Source organism: Tamandua tetradactyla, chromosome 2 (genome assembly GCF_023851605.1).
Source record: "Tamandua tetradactyla isolate mTamTet1 chromosome 2, mTamTet1.pri, whole genome shotgun sequence".
Lineage (NCBI taxonomy): Eukaryota > Metazoa > Chordata > Mammalia > Pilosa > Myrmecophagidae > Tamandua > Tamandua tetradactyla.
The window spans coordinates 146,765,627-146,783,790 of NC_135328.1; positions in this window are offsets into that span (position 1 = coordinate 146,765,627).

An 18,164-nucleotide genomic window follows, 5' to 3' on the forward strand; every position below is an offset into this window, starting at 1 on the left:
TAATTAGGATCAAATGAGAAGGCTCTCCGCAAATATAAAACTGCAAACAAAATTGGTATTCTTATTAACCCCCTAAAATTTGTATCATTGTAAAATATTCATACTATGAAGGGTAGGGAGTGTGGGAAACCACTCATAGCAAGTGCCTTGAACATGAGTCAGCTTAGAAGTTTAGTAGCTTTGGGTCAGTGGGTGGAAATACTGGGCCAGGGGATTAATATAGCACTTTTGATGAACCTCCTCCTTTCTTCCTAACTCCTCTCCTTCATTTCACCTAATCTTAAATTCAAGGATTCATGGGCCCCAGCTCTTGATCTCAATGGATCCTCTTGTTTCTGCATGACCACCCTGAACTTTGGCCTTCCATACCCTTCCTAACATCAGGTTGTTATCCTCATACCACCCCACTGCTGGCATCCAAAGTCGACATCCTGAACTTCTGCAGCCACCAGCCCACTGATGCTGCGTTCACTCCCACTGGTTTTAGAGGCTGGGGGTATGTCTTCAAGGTCCTGTCAGCCTGAGAGGGTGAGAGGACAGAGAAGAGAGATTCAGGTAGGAGTGTCAAGGCAGAGCAAACAGAACTTATTTTTTTCTTTTAGGTTTATTTATTTTATTAATTAATTTTAAATTAAAAAAATATATAACAACAAACTCAAACAATCTTTTTTTTTGTTTTTGTTTTTTTTGTTTTTTATTATTATTATTTTTTTATTAATTAAAAAAAATTAACTAACACAACATTAGAAATCAATCCAGTCTACATATGCAATCAGTAATTCTTAATATCATCACATAGGTGTATGGTCATCATTTCTCAGTACATATGCATCGATTTAGAGAAAGAAATAGCACGACAACAGAAAAAGAAATAAAGTGATAACACAGAGAAAACACAAATAAAAATAAAAAGTACAAAAATATATAAGAGAAAGAAAAAAAAACAAAAAAAAACTATAGATCGGATGCAGCTTCATTCAGCGTTCCAACATAATTACATTACAGTTAGGCAGTATTGTGCTGACCATTTTTTTTTTTTTAGACATCATACCATTCTACATATGCAATCAGTAATTCTTAACATCATCACATAGATGCATGATCATCGTTTCTTAGTACATTTGCATCGGTTTAGAAGAACTAGCAGTATAACAGAAAAAAATATAGAATGTTAATATAGAGAAAAAAATAAAAGTAATAATAATAAGAACAAAACAAACAAAACAAAACAAAACAAGAACCTATCGCTCGGATGCAGCTTCGTTCAGTATTTTAACATGATTACTTTACAATTAGGTATTATTGTGCTGTCCATTTTTGAGTTTTTGTATCTAGTCCTATTGCACAGTCTGTATTCCATCAGCTCCAATTACCCATTATCTTACCCTGTTTCTAACTCCTGCTGAACTCTGTTACCAATGACATATTCCAAGTTTATTCTCGAGTGTCAATTCACATCATTGGGACCATACAGTATTTGTCTTTTAGTTTTTGGCTAGATTCACTCAGCATAATGTTCTCTAGGTCCATCCATGTTATTACATGCTTCATAAGTTTATCCTGCCTTAAAGCTGCATAACATTCCATCGTATGTATATACCACAGTTTGTTTAGCCACTCGTCTGTTGATGGACATTTTGGCTGTTTCCATCTCTTTGCAATTGTAAATAACGCTGCTATAAACATTGGTGTGCAAATGTCTGTTTGAGTTTTTGCCCTTAATTCCTTTGAGCAGATTCCCAGCAATGGTATTGCTGGGTCGTATGGCAATTCTATATTCAGCTTTTTGAGGAACCGCCAAACTGTTTTCCACAGTGGTTGCACCATTTGGCATTCCCACCAACAGTGGATAAGTGTGCCTCTTTCACCGCATCCTCTCCAGCACTTGTCATTTTCTGTTTTGTTGATAATGGCCATTCTGGTGGGTGTGAGATGATATCTCATTGTGGTTTTGATTTGCATTTCTCTAATGGCCAGGGACATTGAGCATCTCTTCATGTGTCTTTTGGCCATTTGTATTTCCTCCTCTCAGAGGTGTCTATTCAAGTCTTTTTCCCATTTCGTAATTGGGTTGGCTATCTTTTTGTTGTTGAGTTGAACAATCTCATTATAAATTCTGGATACTAGACCTTTATCTGATATGTCGTTTACAAATATTGATTCCCATTGTGTAGGCTGTCTTTCTACTTTCTTGAAGAAGTTCTTTGGTGCACAAAAGTGTTTAATTTTGAGGAGTTCCCATTTATTTATTTCTTTCTTCAGTGCTCTTGCTTTAGGTTTAAGGTCCATAAAACCGCCTCCAATTGTAAGATTCATAAGATATCTCCCGACATTTTCCTCTAACTGTTCTATGGTCTTAGACCTAATGTTTAGATCTTTGATCCATTTTGAGTTAACTTTTGTGTAGGGTGTGAGATATGGGTCTTCTTTCATTCTTTTGCATATGGATATCCAGTTCTCTAGGCACCATTTATTGAAGAGACTGCTCTGTCCCAGGTGAGTTGGCTTGACTGCCTTATCAAAGATCAAATGTCCATAGATGAGAGGGTCTATATCTGAGCACTCTATTCGATTCCATTGGTCGATATATCTATCTTTATGCCAATACCATGCTGTTTTGACCACTGTGGCTTCATAATATGCCTTAAAGTCAGGCATCGCTAGACCTCCAGCTTCGTTTTTTTTCCTCAAGATGTTTTTAGCAATTCGGGACACCCTGCCCTTCCAGATAAATTTGCTTATTGGTTTTTCTATTTCTGAAAAATACGTTGTTGGGATTTTGATTGGTATTGCATTGAATCTGTAAATCAATTTAGGTAGGATTGCCATCTTAACTATATTTAGTCTTCCAATCCATGAACACGGTATGCCCTTCCATCTGTTTAGGTCTTCTGTGATTTCTTTTAGCAGTTTTTTGTAGTTTTCTTTATATAGGTTTTTTGTCTCTTTAGTTAAATTTATTCCTAGGTATTTTATTCTTTTAGTTGCAATTGTAAATGGGATTTGTTTCTTGATTTCCCCCTCCGCTTGTCCATTGCTAGTGTATAGAAATGCTACAGATTTTTGAATGTTGATCTTGTAACCTGCTACTTTGCTGTACTCATTTATTAGCTCTAGTAGTTTTGTTGTGGATTTTTCCGGGTTTTCTACGTATAGTATCATATCGTCTGCAAACAGTGATAGTTTTACTTCTTCCTTTCCAATTTTGATGCCTTGTATTTCTTTTTCTTGTCTAATTGCTCTGGCTAGAACCTCCAACACAATGTTGAATAATAGTGGTGATAGTGGACATCCTTGTCTTGTTCCTGATCTTAGGGGGAAAGTTTTCAATTTTTCCCCATGGAGGATGATATTAGCTGTGGGTTTTTCATATATTCCCTCTATCATTTTAAGGAAGTTCCCTTGTATTCCTATCTTTTGAAGTGTTTTCAACAGGAAAGGATGTTGAATCTTGTCAAATGCCTTCTCTGCATCAATTGAGATGATCATGTGATTTTTCTGCTTTGATTTGTTGATATGGTGTATTACATTAATTGATTTTCTTATGTTGAACCATCCTTGCATACCTGGGATGAATCCTACTTGGTCATGATGAATAATTCTTTTAATGTGTTGTTGTATACGATTTGCTAGAATTTTATTGAGGATTTTTGCATCTATATTCATTAGAGAGATCGGCCTGTAGTTTTCTTTTCTTGTAATATCTTTGCCTGGTTTTGGTATGAGGGTAATGTTGGCGTCATAGAATGAATTAGGTAGTTTTCCCTCCGCTTCGATTTTTTTGAAGAGTTTGAGGAGAGTTGGTACTAATTCTTTCTGGAATGTTTGATAGAATTCACATGTGAAGCCGTCTGGTCCTGGACTTTTCTTTTTAGGAAGCTTTTGAATGACTAATTCAATTTCTTTACTTGTGATTGGTTTGTTGAGGTCATCTATGTCTTCTTGAGTCAAAGTTGGTTGTTCATGTCTTTCCAGGAACCAGTCCATTTCCTCTAAATTGTTGTATTTATTAGCGTAAAGTTGTTCATAGTATCCTGTTATTACCTCCTTTATTTCTGTGAGGTCAGTAGTTATGTCTCCTCTTCCATTTCTGATCTTATTTATTTGCATCCTCTCTCTTCTTCTTTTTGTCAATCTTGCTAAGGGCCCATCAATCTTATTGATTTTCTCATAAAACCAACTTCTGGCCTTATTGATTTTCTCTATTGTTTTCATGTTTTCAATTTCATTTATTTGTGCTCTAATCTTTGTTATTTCTTTCCTTTTGCTTGCTTTGGGGTTAGCTTGCTGTTCTTTCTCCAGTTCTTCCAAATGGATAGTTAATTCCTGAATTTTTGCCTTTTCTTCTTTTCTGATATAGGCATTTAGAGCAATAAATTTCCCTCTTAGCACTGCCTTTGCTGCGTCCCATAAGTTTTGATATGTTGTGTTTTCATTTTCATTCGCCTCGAGGTATTTGCTAATTTCTCTAGCAATTTCTTCTTTGACCCAGTCGTTGTTTAGGAGTGTGTTGTTGAGCCTCCACGTATTTGTGAATTTTCTGGCACTCTGCCTATTATTGATTTCCAACATCATTCCTTTATGGTCCGAGAAAGTGTTGTGTAAGATTTCAATCTTTTTAAATTTGTTAAGACTTGCTTTGTGACCCAGCATATGGTCTATCTTTGAGAATGATCCATGAGCACTTGAGAAAAAGGTGTATCCTGCTGTTGTGGGATTTAATGTCCTATAAATGTCTATTAAGTCTAGTTCATTTATAGTAATATTCAGATTCTCTATTTCTTTGTTGACCCTCTGTCTAGATGTTCTGTCCCTTGATGAGAGTGGTGAGTTGAAGTCTCCAACTATTATGGTATATGAGTCTATTTCCCTTTTCAGTGTTTGCAGTATATTCCTCACGTATTTTGGGGCATTCTGATTCGGTGCGTAAATATTTATGATTGTTATGTCTTCTTGTTTAATTGTTCCTTTTATTAATATATAGTGTCCTTCTTTGTCTCTTTTAACTGTTTTACATTTGAAGTCTAATTTGTTGGATATTAGTATAGCCACTCCTGCTCTTTTCTGGTTGTTATTTGCATGAAATATCTTTTCCCAACCTTTCACTTTCAACCTATGTTTATCTTTGGGTCTAAGATGTGTTTCCTGTAGACAGCATATGGAAGGATCCTGTTTTTTAATCCATTCTGCTAGTCTATGTCTTTTGATTGGGGAATTCAGTCCATTGACATTTAGTGTTATTACTGTTTGGATAATATTTTCCTCTAACATTTTGCCTTTTGTATTATATATATCATATCTGATTTTCCTTCTTTCTACACTTTTCTCCATACCTCTCTCTTCTGTCTTTTTGTATCTGACTCTAGTGCTCCCTTTAGTATTTCTTGCAGAGCTGGTCTCTTGGTCACAAATTCTCTCAGTGACTTTTTGTCTGAGAATGTTTTAATTTCTCCCTCATTTTTGAAGGATAATTTTGCTGTATATAGGAGTCTTGGTTGGCAGTTTTTCTCTTTTAGTATTTTAAATATATCATCCCATTGTCTTCTAGCTTCCATGGTTTCTGCTGAGAAATCTACACATAGTCTTATTGGGTTTCCCTTGTATGTGATGGATTGTTTTTCTCTTGCTGCTTTCAAGATCTTCTCTTTCTCTTTGACCTCTGACATTCTAACTAGTAAGTGTCTTGGAGAACGCCTATTTGGGTCTAATCTCTTTGGGGTGCGCTGCACTTCTTGGATCTGTAATTTTAGGTCTTTCATAAGAGTTGGGAAATTTTCAGTGATAATTTCTTCCATTAGTTTTTCTCCTCCTTTTCCCTTCTCTTCTCCTTCTGGGACACCCACAACACGTATATATGTGCAGTTCATATTGTCCTTGAGTTCCCTGATACCTGTTCAAATTTTTCCATTCTTTTCCCTATAGTTTCTGTTTCTTTTTGGAATTCAGATGTTCCATCCTCCAAATCACTAATTCTATCTTCTGTCTCTTTAAATCTATCATTGTAGCTATCCATTATTTTTTCTATGTTTGCTACTTTATCCTTCACTTCCATAAGTTCTGCGATTTGTTTTTTCAGTTTTTCTATTTCTTCTTTATGTTCAGCCCATGTCCTCTTCATGTCCTCCCTCAATTTATCGATTTCATTTTTGAAGAGGTTTTCCATTTCTGTTCGTATATTCAGCATTAGTTGTCTCAGCTCTTGTGTCTCATTTGAGCTATTGGTTTGTTCCTTTGACTGAGCCATATTCTCAATCTTTTGAGCGTGGACAGTTATCTTCTGCTGCTGGCGTCTGGGCATTTATTCAGATTTCTCTTGGTGTTGGACCCAGCAAGGTTGTAATATTTTTCTGTGAAATCTCTGGGATCTGTTTTTCTTATCTTGCCCAGTATGTGGCGCACGTGGCACATGTTTGTCTCAAGTGTTTGGAATGGGTCTCCCCCAGTCACCGATCTCCGTGGCCTGGGGATTTCGGATCCAATTCTCTCCGTTGGTTCAGGGGCCGCGCGTGGTGGGGGCGTCAGCTGCCGCAGCTTGAGGGGACCCTGTGGCTGGTTGTGGGCCGCAGCGGGCCTGGGGGATTCCCCACCGGACCAGGAAGCCTCCCGTGGGGGGGGTCTACCGCTGCTTGGATAGCCCTCCTATCCGAGACTCGTATCCGCGGACTCGAAGCAGAGACTCGAAGCCGCCCGCAAAAGAGGGGTGCCGCCTGCCTCGGCTTGGGAAACTTGTTTCTCCAATACTCTCAGCCAGCCCGGAAAGGAGGGAGGGAGTAGCTCGGACCACCGCAGCTGCCGCTGATCGGGAAATCACGCGCCGCTCGGGGGTCTCACCGCAGCCGAGTCTTGCAGTCAGTCTAGCCAGCCCAGACTTTGGATAGCCCTCTGATCTGAGATTCGTAGCCGCGGACTCAAAGCCGAGACTCGAAGCCGCCCGCAGAAGAAGGGCGCCGCCTGCCTCGGCTTGGGAAACTTGCTTCTCCGATACTCTCAGCCGGCCCGGGAAGGAGGGAGGGATTAGCTCGGACCGCCGCAGCTGCGGCTGCTCGGCAAATCACGCGCTGCTCGGGGGTCTCGCCGCAGCCAAGAGTTGCAGTCAGACTTGCCAGCCCAGACTTTGTATAGCCCTCTGATCCGAGACTCGTAGCTGCGGACTCGAAGCCGAGACTCGAAGCCGCCCGCAAAAGTGTGGCACCGGCCGCCTTGGCTGGGAAGCTTGTCTCTCCGAGTCTCTCAGCCAGCCCGGGGAGGAGGGAGGGATTAGCTGGGACCGCCGCAGCTGCGGCTGCTCGGGGGTCTCGCCGCCGCCAAGTCTCGCAATCAGACTTGCCAGCCCAGACTTTGGATAGCCCTCTGATGCGAGACTCGTAGTCGCGGACTCGAAGCCGAGACTCGAAGCCGCCCGCAAAAGTGTGGCGCCGGCCGCCTTGGCTGGGAAGCTTGTCTCTCCGCGTCCCTCAGCCAGCCCGGGAAGGAGGGAGGGATTAGCTCGGACCGCCACAGCTGCGGCTGCTCGGGAAATCGCCCGCCGCTCGGGGATCTCACTCACTGCAGCCGAGTTTCGCAGTCAGACTAACCAGCCCAGACTGGGTTACGCTGTGTGTCCATTCCCTGCTGTAGCCCCGGGAGCTGTTCTGTACTGTTTCTGTTCACCTATTAGTTGATTTGGAGTCGGAGGAACTAAGACGCATGTACCTTACTAAGACGCCATCTTGGACTCTCTTCTCAAACAATCTTAAATGATCATTCCTTTCTATATATATAATCAATAATTCACAATATCATCACGTAGTTGCATATTCATCATCATGATCATTTCTTAGAACATTTCCATCAATTCAGAAAAAGAAATAAAAAGACAACAGAAAAAAACTCACACATACCATACCCCTTACCCCCTTTCATTGATCACTAGCATTTCAATCTACGAAATTTGTTTTAGCATTTGTTCCCTCTATTATTTATTTCTTTTTAATCCATATGTTCTACTTGTCCGTCAATAAGATAGATAAAAGGAGCATCAGACACAAGGTTTTCATGACCACACAGTCACACTGTGAAAGCTATATCATTATACAATCATCTTCAAGAAACATGGCTACTGGCACACTACATTTTCAGACAGTTCTCTCCAGCCTCTCCATTACATCTTGACTAACAAGGTGATATCTATTTAATAAGTAAGAATAACCTCCAGGATAACCTCTAGACTCTGTTTGGAATCTCTCGGCAATTGACACTTTATTTTGTCTCATTTCACTCTTCCCCCTTTTGTTTGAGAAGATTTTCTCAACCCCTTGATGCTGAGTCCCAGCTCATTCTGGGATTTCTGTCCTACGTTGCCAGGCAGGTCCACACCCCTGGGAGTCATGTCCTACATAGACAGCAGGAGGGCGGCGAGTTTGCTTGTTGTGTTGGCTGGAGAGAGAGGCCACAACTGAGCAACAAAAGAGGTTCTCTTGGGGGTGACTCTTAAGCCCAATTTTAAATAAGCTTGACCTATCCTTTGTGGGCTCAAGCTTCACATGAACAAACGCCAAGACTGGAGACTCAGCCTATTGCCTTGGCTGTCCCCACTGCTTGTGAGAATATCAAGAAGTCTCCACTTGTGGAAATTGAAGTTTCCCCCTTTCTCACCATTCCCCCAAGAGGACTTTGCAAATACTTTTTTTTACTCACTGTTCATATCATTCTGGGATTAATGATATGATCCCAGATTTGAATGATCCCATTCTGGGATGGGGCATCGCTCTGGACAAACCTACAAAATCTCATGCCCTGCTCAAGAGAACAAACAGAACTTTGCTATTGGGTGTAAGGAGGTTGGCACAGGGGTAAGGGAACTCCAGATACCCTGTGAATAGATACAGTTAGATCCAGTGTGAAGTGATGGTAGTGTTGGTGATGATGACAAAGAGGAGGTGATTCAGGGAACACTGTGGGGGCTGATTACAGATACACCAAAGCAAGACATAAAAAATTTGCAGATTTTTTTGTGTATGTTTGTGAAAAGATTATAATAATTACAGCAATTTATAGAAAATGGTAAGCATTTATATTTAATTATCATGCAGCTCTGTGACGATATGAGTGAGATCATTTTTATTGTTTTCTTTGACAACAACAGCAAACAGCTGCATCTGCATGTTCACATATTATCTGTGGGCATCAGTTCCCTGTTCTGAGCAATCCCAACGCAGGCCGTAAAGCACCAGCCCTGCCTGCAAGGCAACAGTAGAGGCAGAATCCCTTGTTAATATGTGGTATGGGGTGAGTGTGTTGGGGGTGTGTGTGCATGGAGTATACTGTGTGGTGTATGTGGTGTGTGAGTGGGTATGATGTGTGTGTGATAAGTATGTGGTATGGTGTGGTTTGTATTTGCGTGGTGTGTGTGTGTGGTGTGTGTATGGTGAGTGTGTGATGAAGTTTGTGCATGTGGTATCTGAAGTGTACATGTTGTGAGAAGGGGTTGGGGTGCGAGTTGCATGTATGATATGTTTGTGTGGTATGTGCGTGTCTCCTGCTCTTTGTTTTCCATCTCTCCCTTTTATTGAATGGCTTCAGTTTAAAGAAGAGTGAAGTATTGACGGTTTTGAATAGTTGCCCACAATAACAGCATCTGGAGTAGTGATTTAAGAGTTATTTTAATGGCAATAGCAAACTAAAACATTCAAACATAAGTCCTTGTGCAATTTTTAGCTGTAAAGGAATTCAGAAAGACCGCCCTGATTTTGCACGATGCATTTTTTCCAATCATTCACATTATTTAAATAAATGATTAATGGCATAAATAAAACTTTATTTCTGGAGGATATATGTTAACAATGACCTGACTATTTTTTGTAATTCATTTTCCAGGAGAAAAGGGCAATGATGAGAAAGATTTTTCCCTTAAGAATTTATGTGACAAGTTAAGTGCCAGGGGAAATACAAAAAGAAATAAGATGCAGCCCTAATTTCAAAGGCATTACAACATAGTATGGGTCAGGCAACCATAAACACTAACTGTGATATAAGGGGATGTAAAGGCCCTTGCCCATTTAGGAATGTACTAAGAAATTGCAGAACAGAAAGTTTTATAGCTTTATTAAAATTTTATTTTAAAAAATAAAGGGAGAACCAAGAATGCTCATAATACAATGTGTTATTAAATCTACTAAACAAATTTTGTAATCATTAGTAAGAAATTTTTAAAGTAGCAAACCCTATATGGAGTTACTAATCAGTGAAATGAGTTGTTTTTTGTTTTGTGTGCATGTTTGGTTGCTTGCTTTTAGTTTTTAAATACTAAATTCCTCCTCTAACCAAAAGTTCCTTTATGCCAAATTCTGCTAAAAGCAGATTGGCTTCTATGGATAAGTAAGTATGCAATGGCAAAACTTTGGTAGAGTCACATGAATTGTGAAACATTTTATTGGGAATAATTAGCAAAGTGGGTGCTATAATTTAGTAATATAAAAAATTAGGTAAAGCAGAAGCTGAGGGTTTTTGTTTTGTTTTGTTTGCATGGGCAGGCACCGGGAATCGAACCAGGTCTCTAGCATGGCAGGTGAGAACTCTGCCACTGAGCCATCTTGCCTGCCCAGAAGCTGAGATTTTGTACTCAAGCCCTATACAGAACTTGTTTTCTGGCATATTAGGAGGCCAGAAATGGGACAAGCTGAGTAGGATCCAAGTATTTGACATGAAGTTACAAAGGGCAGCGCTGAGGCTCTACAACCTTGGTCCCAGTAGTAGCTGAGGTTAGGGGTTTGGGTACTTGAGAAATACTTAATTATGGAGTCTTAGTTTGCCAGGTCTGCTATGACAAATACCACGGTCTTGGTGGTTTAAAGAACAGGAATTTGTCTCACAGTTTTTGAGGCCACAAGTTCAACATCAAGGTCTTAACAGAGCTTGCTTTCTCCTGTAGTGATCTGGTGCTGGTTTGCCACAATCTTTGGGGCCCCTTGGCTTGCATCCATCATGTGGTGAGATCTGTCTCCTTGGTCTCCTGTGATTTTCTCTGCTTTCCGCCTTTTACTTCTATGTCCAATGTCCTCTCTTCTAAGGACTTCAGCCATATTGGACAAAGGCCTAGTGTGATGATTTAGAGGCTTTAGGGACCCCCCAAAAAGTATATTATTAAAGTTAATCCATTCCGGTGGAGGTGGGCGGGCTTTTGTAAGTAGGATCTTTTGGTGAGTATGATCTTAAGATAAGATTCACCTCATTCAGTGTGGGTCTGAATCCTTTTAAAGAAGACCTTTGTAAGAGAATGAAATTCAGATGAACATAGAAACTGAGAGAGCATCACAGAAACAGAGAGAAAGACTCTGAAGTCAGGAGTTGGAAGCAACAAAACTCAGAAGAGGAGGGAGAGACCAGCAGATGCTGCCACATGCCTTGTCATCTAACAGAGTCCAGGATAGCCAGCAGCCTGTTTTCAGGAAGAAAGTATCATCTTGATGATGCCTTGATTTGGACATTTTCACTGCCTCAGAACTGTAATCTTGTAAACGAATAAATTCCCATGGTTAAAAGCCAGCTCATTACTGGTATATTAAATTTCCACAGCCAGCAGTCTGATTCAGTTTGGCCCCACTTTAACTAACAATAACATCCTCAAAGTTCCTATTTACAAATAGGTTCACACCATAGGAATGGGGAGTGAGACTTGAACGTGGCTTTTTGTGGGGAACATGAGTCAATCTCCAACATATATCAAACAGCTTAAATAAAGGTGTCTCCAAGCATTTTTCATCTCAAGCATTCAGATCTGCATCTCTTGAGATCCCGCGGGAACCTAAGAGACAGTCATCATTAGCTGTGGGCCATAAAGTTAGAGAGGCACAAACATGGGAATGCAGGATCAGAAAAGGAAACAGTTATTCTGAGTACCTATTTTGCTGTAAAGTATCATGAATTTACTTAAGATCTTGGTGAAGGAGAAAGAGAGAAAAAGATAAGGACAGTATACGGCAAGGAGTATTTCACTACCCATGATTTTTGTTTAACATGTATAAGATGTCACTAAAAAACACTTTCAATTAATGTGCTCTTTTATTAAATGTAAAACTATTCAGAAGGGATTTGTCAGTGCTAAATAAATGTTTTTTTTATCATGCAAATATTGCTCCTTATTGACCTTTCCCTGTTTTATACAGAAAATGCACTTTTGAGCCTCTCTTACAGAGAAGCAAGCATGAAATTCTAGTTTTATCAGAATAGTGTATCTATCTATCTATCTATATATGTTTGGCTATATATGTATATATACAGTGTGTATATGCATCTATGTGCATACATATATGTGTACACACCTATATGATATGTTTAAATATGAGAATGACAATTAACCAATTTTTATACATTCTATAGTTATAAGGATTTTCTTAACATTGGCCAACTTCTACTTTAGCCATTTCTTTCAATGGACTTTCACAAATCTGTTGGTGAAAAACTCAGCCATGATTTCTTCACAATGGTTCCTAATATACATCTTTTAAGAATTGGAATATGCTATTAATCATGCTTCTATCCTTTCTTCTCATGGGAATAGTTTCTCTTTCAAGAATGCCAATCATACAACTACCTCTGTAGTTTAAAAATCACATCGGTAGTACCCAAACTAGCAGATCTTACAATGTTTCCATTTTCAAAAATATTAAAAAAAAACCAAAACTCTGAATAGCATCATTATCTTCTGAGAAACTTCACAAAATGTCTAAACTTTATTTACATAAATACAATTATCTTACAACTCCCGCAGAAGTCTGAATTGATATATCATCCTGTTTTGTTTTCCGACAAGACTGAAAATTTCCGAACCATGAATTCTTTTACTATAATGTTTTCTGGAACTAAAGTCTAGAAAGAATTTAAGTAAAGAGAGGCACAAATGAATAAAGCAACTGTGATCACAAACTAATAATACCAGAATTTTCTAAATTGTCCAGGACAACCCTCAGCTATTTGGAGACAAGTTTCCCAGATGGTCTTTAAATGATCATAATCATGGGACACGCCAAAGTTATGATCCAGGAGCAGGGGAAAGTACTGCCCTTGAGTACATTTTAAAGAACAGTGAAAGACAAATAAAGCTATATTTTGTATACATCCTATGACTTATGTTCAACACTCTAATTTTGTTGTTTTTAAATGAAGTAAATTTGCCAAACATGAAATACAAGTTCTCATGATGATCAAAATTTGTCCATTTGAAATATATAGGAATCAGTCTTTTCATACACATTTCAAAATTACTGTCTCCTCCATGGAAACATCCAAAGTGGGATTAAATCGTGGTTCCATTAGATGGCACCTTCACCTTAGTGCACTCATCGCAATGTCCTTTTCCTTGCTTTTTAGAGACTCTTCCCTACTGGGTTGAAAACTCTTTATAATCTGCAGTCTAGGGACCACATGTTATTCATCTAGAGCAATGATGCTCCATATTACATGGTATTGAGTGTTGTGCACTGGTATTCTTAAAAAAATCTTGTTAGACAACTTAAAATAGTTTCAATAAGCTTCTTTTTGAAGGCTTGTCACTCAACAATCTTATAAGTTTACTAGCATCCCATTTCACTGCTGAGGAAACAAAGGCTTAAAGAGAATGATTAACTAATGCAAGACTGCACAGTAAGAGCTGGGACAGAATTCACACCTAGGCTGGGGAACTCCAGAGCCTGTGCTCTTAATGACACCACCGTATGCCTATGCCTCCTAGATTAATTTGGTCAGCAAGCACGATGAGCACTTGCCGTTGGCCAAATGCTGCTCCAAATGTTGGAGACATAGCAGTAATCAGACTTGGACTTTCATGGAGCCTACACTGTAGTGTGAAGAGTCTGAAAATATATGAAGAGTGAGATGGGCACAGATGGGGAAAGAGGAAGGGAGAGAAAGAGAGAAAGAAAAGATCTGAAAACAATTAATCAGGCAGCTGTGGTAATCTTAGGGGCAGCCCACACTAACTCTGTCTTTGGATTGCATGGTTGGGGATGGCCTCTCCATAGAGGTGGCAGCTATACAGAAACCAGAAGGAAAATAAAGGGTCAGCCACAGGATGTGGCATGTGAGCATTCCACACAAAAGACACAGCTGTCCCTTGGGGCCTAATTCAAGGATGAGATGGCATTTTGGGGTAACAGTAAAAGGGCCAGGGTTGCTGGAGCACAGAAGCAAGGGGGAGAGATGAAGCTGGCTAGCACCAGCCAGGAGGGTATTTGTGAGCCAGGCTAAAAGTCTAGGGTTTTGCCTGAATGTGATGAACCCTGTTTTAGGTGTGGGGATGACATCATCTGATTTATGCTGTTAAAAAAAACACCCCGGTTGTTCACGATGGAGGCTGCATTGTTGAGAGGCAGGCCTGAATATCTATGTACATGGATCAAAACAATTATAAACTACCATGTAAACAACACTGAGAGCAAACACGTGTCAGGTACTCTTCTAAGAACCTGCCATTGTTCCCATGGATGGTATTTAGAATGGCAGCTTTTTAAAAAATAACTTTGTTCTAGTTTTATATGTTCTGCTTAACATATTACGTTCCATAAAGGCCCCTTTTGAAAAAATTGTTCACTTCTCCCAGTGGGAAAGAAAATTACAAATAAAAGACAGAGACTATCCTTATTTTTTAACAGCTTTATTGAGACAAAAATACCAGACCATTCACCCATTTAAAGTGTACCATTCAGTAATTTTTAGCATTTTCAGAGTTTTGCAGACATTATAATATCAATTTTAGAGTATTTTCATTACTCCGAGAGAAACACCACTCTCTTAGTCATCACTCCCCATTTCCTCTTCCCCCTCAGCCATTGGCATCTACCAATCTACTTTCTGTCTCTTTAGATTTGCCTATTCTGGACATTTCATATAAATGGAATCAACTATATGTAGTCTTTTGTGATTACCCTCTTTTCTTTAGAATAATGTTTCCAATATCCCTCTATGTTGCAGCACATAGGAGAATTCATTCCTTTTTATTGCTGAATAACATTCCATTGCATGGACATACCACATTTTGTATATCTATCTATCAATTGATGGACAAATTGGGTTGTTTTCATTTTGGGGGAATTATGAATAATGTTGCTATGAATATCAATGTACAAGATTTTTATGAATATGTATTTTATTTCTCTTGGATATATATCTTGAAGTGGAATTGCTGGGGCACATGGTGTAGTAGTTAGGTTCAGGTGTCAGTGTGGCCAGGTATTGATACCCAGTTGTTCTGTTGCTATGGACTTAAGTCATCAGCATGTGAACTTCATCTATGGTGGTCAGCTAAGGGGAGTACCTTCTGCAATCAGTGAGGCTTAAAAAGAAAGGTCAGAAGAAAGAGAAACCGCTCAGCACAGCACTAAGGAGCTCAACACAGCCCAGAACAGTGCTGCTTAGAGATCAGAGCCAGCTCAGACCCAGAAGTTCGGAGACACAGAAAGGAACCACCCTGGGGAAAGCCATTTGAACCAAGAACCTGGGAGAGAGGCCCAGCAGACATCACTGTGTGCCTTTCCAAATGAGTTAATCTGTAACTAAATAAATCCCCTTTATAAAAGCTAATCCATCTCTGGTACATTGCATTCTAGTAGATTTAGCAAATTAAAACACATGGTAATCCTCTATTTAACCATTTAAGGAACTGCCATATTGCTTTCCACAGTGATGCACCATTTTACATTTCCACCAGCAATGCACAAGGGTTTCTCCACATCTCCACATCATCACCAAATACTTGTTATTATCTATCTTTTTATTATAAGCATAATTAGCCTCATTTTAAATTTCTGATCCAATTAATCCTAAAACAAAGCTGTTGGATAATGTCACAAATCAATCAGATTAAGGAAACAAACAAACAAGCAATGTCCTAAATTTTAGAGTCCAAATTAGCCTCAACACAGAGCAGCTGAGCTCCTCTTCCTGTCTCTTCAGGGACAATGGTGGGGCCTGCCCAGGCACTCCGTGTCCAGGACAACCCCCAGCTATTTGGAGACAAGCTTCCCAGAAGGTCTTTAAATGATCAATCAGTGAGGACCGTACTTCCTCCCTGCTGTGTCTTCCTCCCTGCTGTGTCAGTGAAAATAAGGTAAAAGGTTAACTCTTTAAGCAGCCAACAGAAAGCCTCCTGAAAAGCATAGGTTTGCCTTCTTTCTTTTCTCTAAATTGACATTTTACAGGAATCACATCTCATTCAAATAAAAATGGATGACTAGTGTATTAGATCTATACCAGGTGAAGAGAGCCGTTTCTATTTAAGTGACATATCAGTTTGGGGCTCATTTTTAAATTAAAGAACTTTTAAATAATAAGAGAGGGGAGGGTAATTTTACATCTTAAATATAATTTTACATTTTAAAACACATATTCCAACTCTTGGGGAACATTTATTTTAAGACCTCACCTAAAACAAATAAAGGGTGTGTCAAAAGTAAGTGATGAATCCATCTAGCAATTAGGTTACCTACAATACGTAAAATAACTGTACTATCTAAAACTTCCAGCATAGAATCTTCAGCCAGGATACATTCCTGAAGAAAAATTTCTACAGGCAAAACTATGGATCTGTACTAGGAACAAGGAACTGACTATACACTTGGAATTCCCCATTTGTATTTGTTATGATTAGAATATTGCCTTTAACTTCATAAAATGGCCAAGAATTTTTAGTATTAAAGGTTAAGAAAAGAGTAATATGAGATTAAAACTAAGGCTTCCTGCTATTTTAACTATGAAGGAACATCAATAAAATAAAGCTGAAAAACCTTACTGAAGAATTCTTTAAGTAGTAGTTACATAAAAGCCTTGTTTCATGTTTTTCCACTTAGTGCTTTGATCTTACTACTATTTTTTTTGTTGTTGGGAACTCCGTCTGACTCCAATTTAAATAAATAAAATTTGTTTTGAAGGCACTGACGAGAAGCCTGAAATGCGTTCAGAATAGTTCTTCCACATTTTCTTTTCACCAGACACGTAGAATACTTCACAGTCCTTTTCCAACCAAATGGGATTTTCAATATAATAATATATTGAAATAATACTCAAAATACCTTGTATCTTTCATCTTATGAGCATACAAAACTTGGCTTCCTTAATACAGCTCTCTGTCCCTCCCACCACGAGAGTATAAACATTAACTTTTGTTTGCTGAGAAGGGTAAGGTAAGAAGGTTAAGAATTTTTTATGCAAAAAAAGACCTTTAAGATGATCTCTAGGCCGTCAGTTCTCAAAATGTGGTCCTCAGACAACCTGGAAACCTAACAGAAGTGCAAATTCTCAGGCCCCACTAAGGCCTATTGAATCGGAAGCTCAATGGTAGGCTTAGCAAATAATGGTTTAATAAACCCAGCCCCCCACCTCCACCCCGAGGTGATTCTAATGCATGCTCAAGTTTGAAAACCACTGATTTAGGCTAACCATTTATTTTTCAATTAAGGAATCTTAACCTCAGGCAAGTTAGAGATTTGCCTAAAATCTCACTGCTCATTAATGTCCATATTGGGCCTAGAATTCAATCCCCTTACTTCAATTTGCCTCAACCTGCAGACTTCAAAGCCATGAAACACATCTAGGCAAATCTCAGCGTTTTCTTTCCCCCTTGACCGTACTAGGTTGTCTTTATTCATTCCCAGTTTTCCAGCAAGGCTCAGAACAGCAAAATGATTTTGGTGATAGTTCTTTTCAAAATCCTGCCCCAATCTCTTTTAGTCCCTATGGTAGATTGAATCATATCCCCTTACAAAGACATGTTCAAGTCCTCATCCCTGGTCTTCTGGGTGGGAATTAATTTGGAATTAGGATTTTCCAAGATTTTAAATCACAGTTTAGTGAGGGTGGGCCTTAATCCAATATTACTAGAGTCCTTACAAGTAGAGGAAATGGTATACAGGAGGAGTAGAAGCCACAGGAAGAGAGAGGGGGGAGATCCATATGTGATGGAGGAGTGCTGGAAATTCAGCATCAGAACCCTAAAGCCTTCAAAGGAAGCATGGCTGTGTTAGTTTGCAAGCTGCCAGAATGCAATGTACCAGAACTGGAATGGCTTTTAAAAGAGGGAATTTAATAAGTTACACATTTACAGTTTGAAGCCTGTGGAAATATCCAAACTAAGGCATCCAAGGAAAGATACCTTAATTCAAGAAGGCTGATGATGTTCAGGGTTTCTTTCTCAG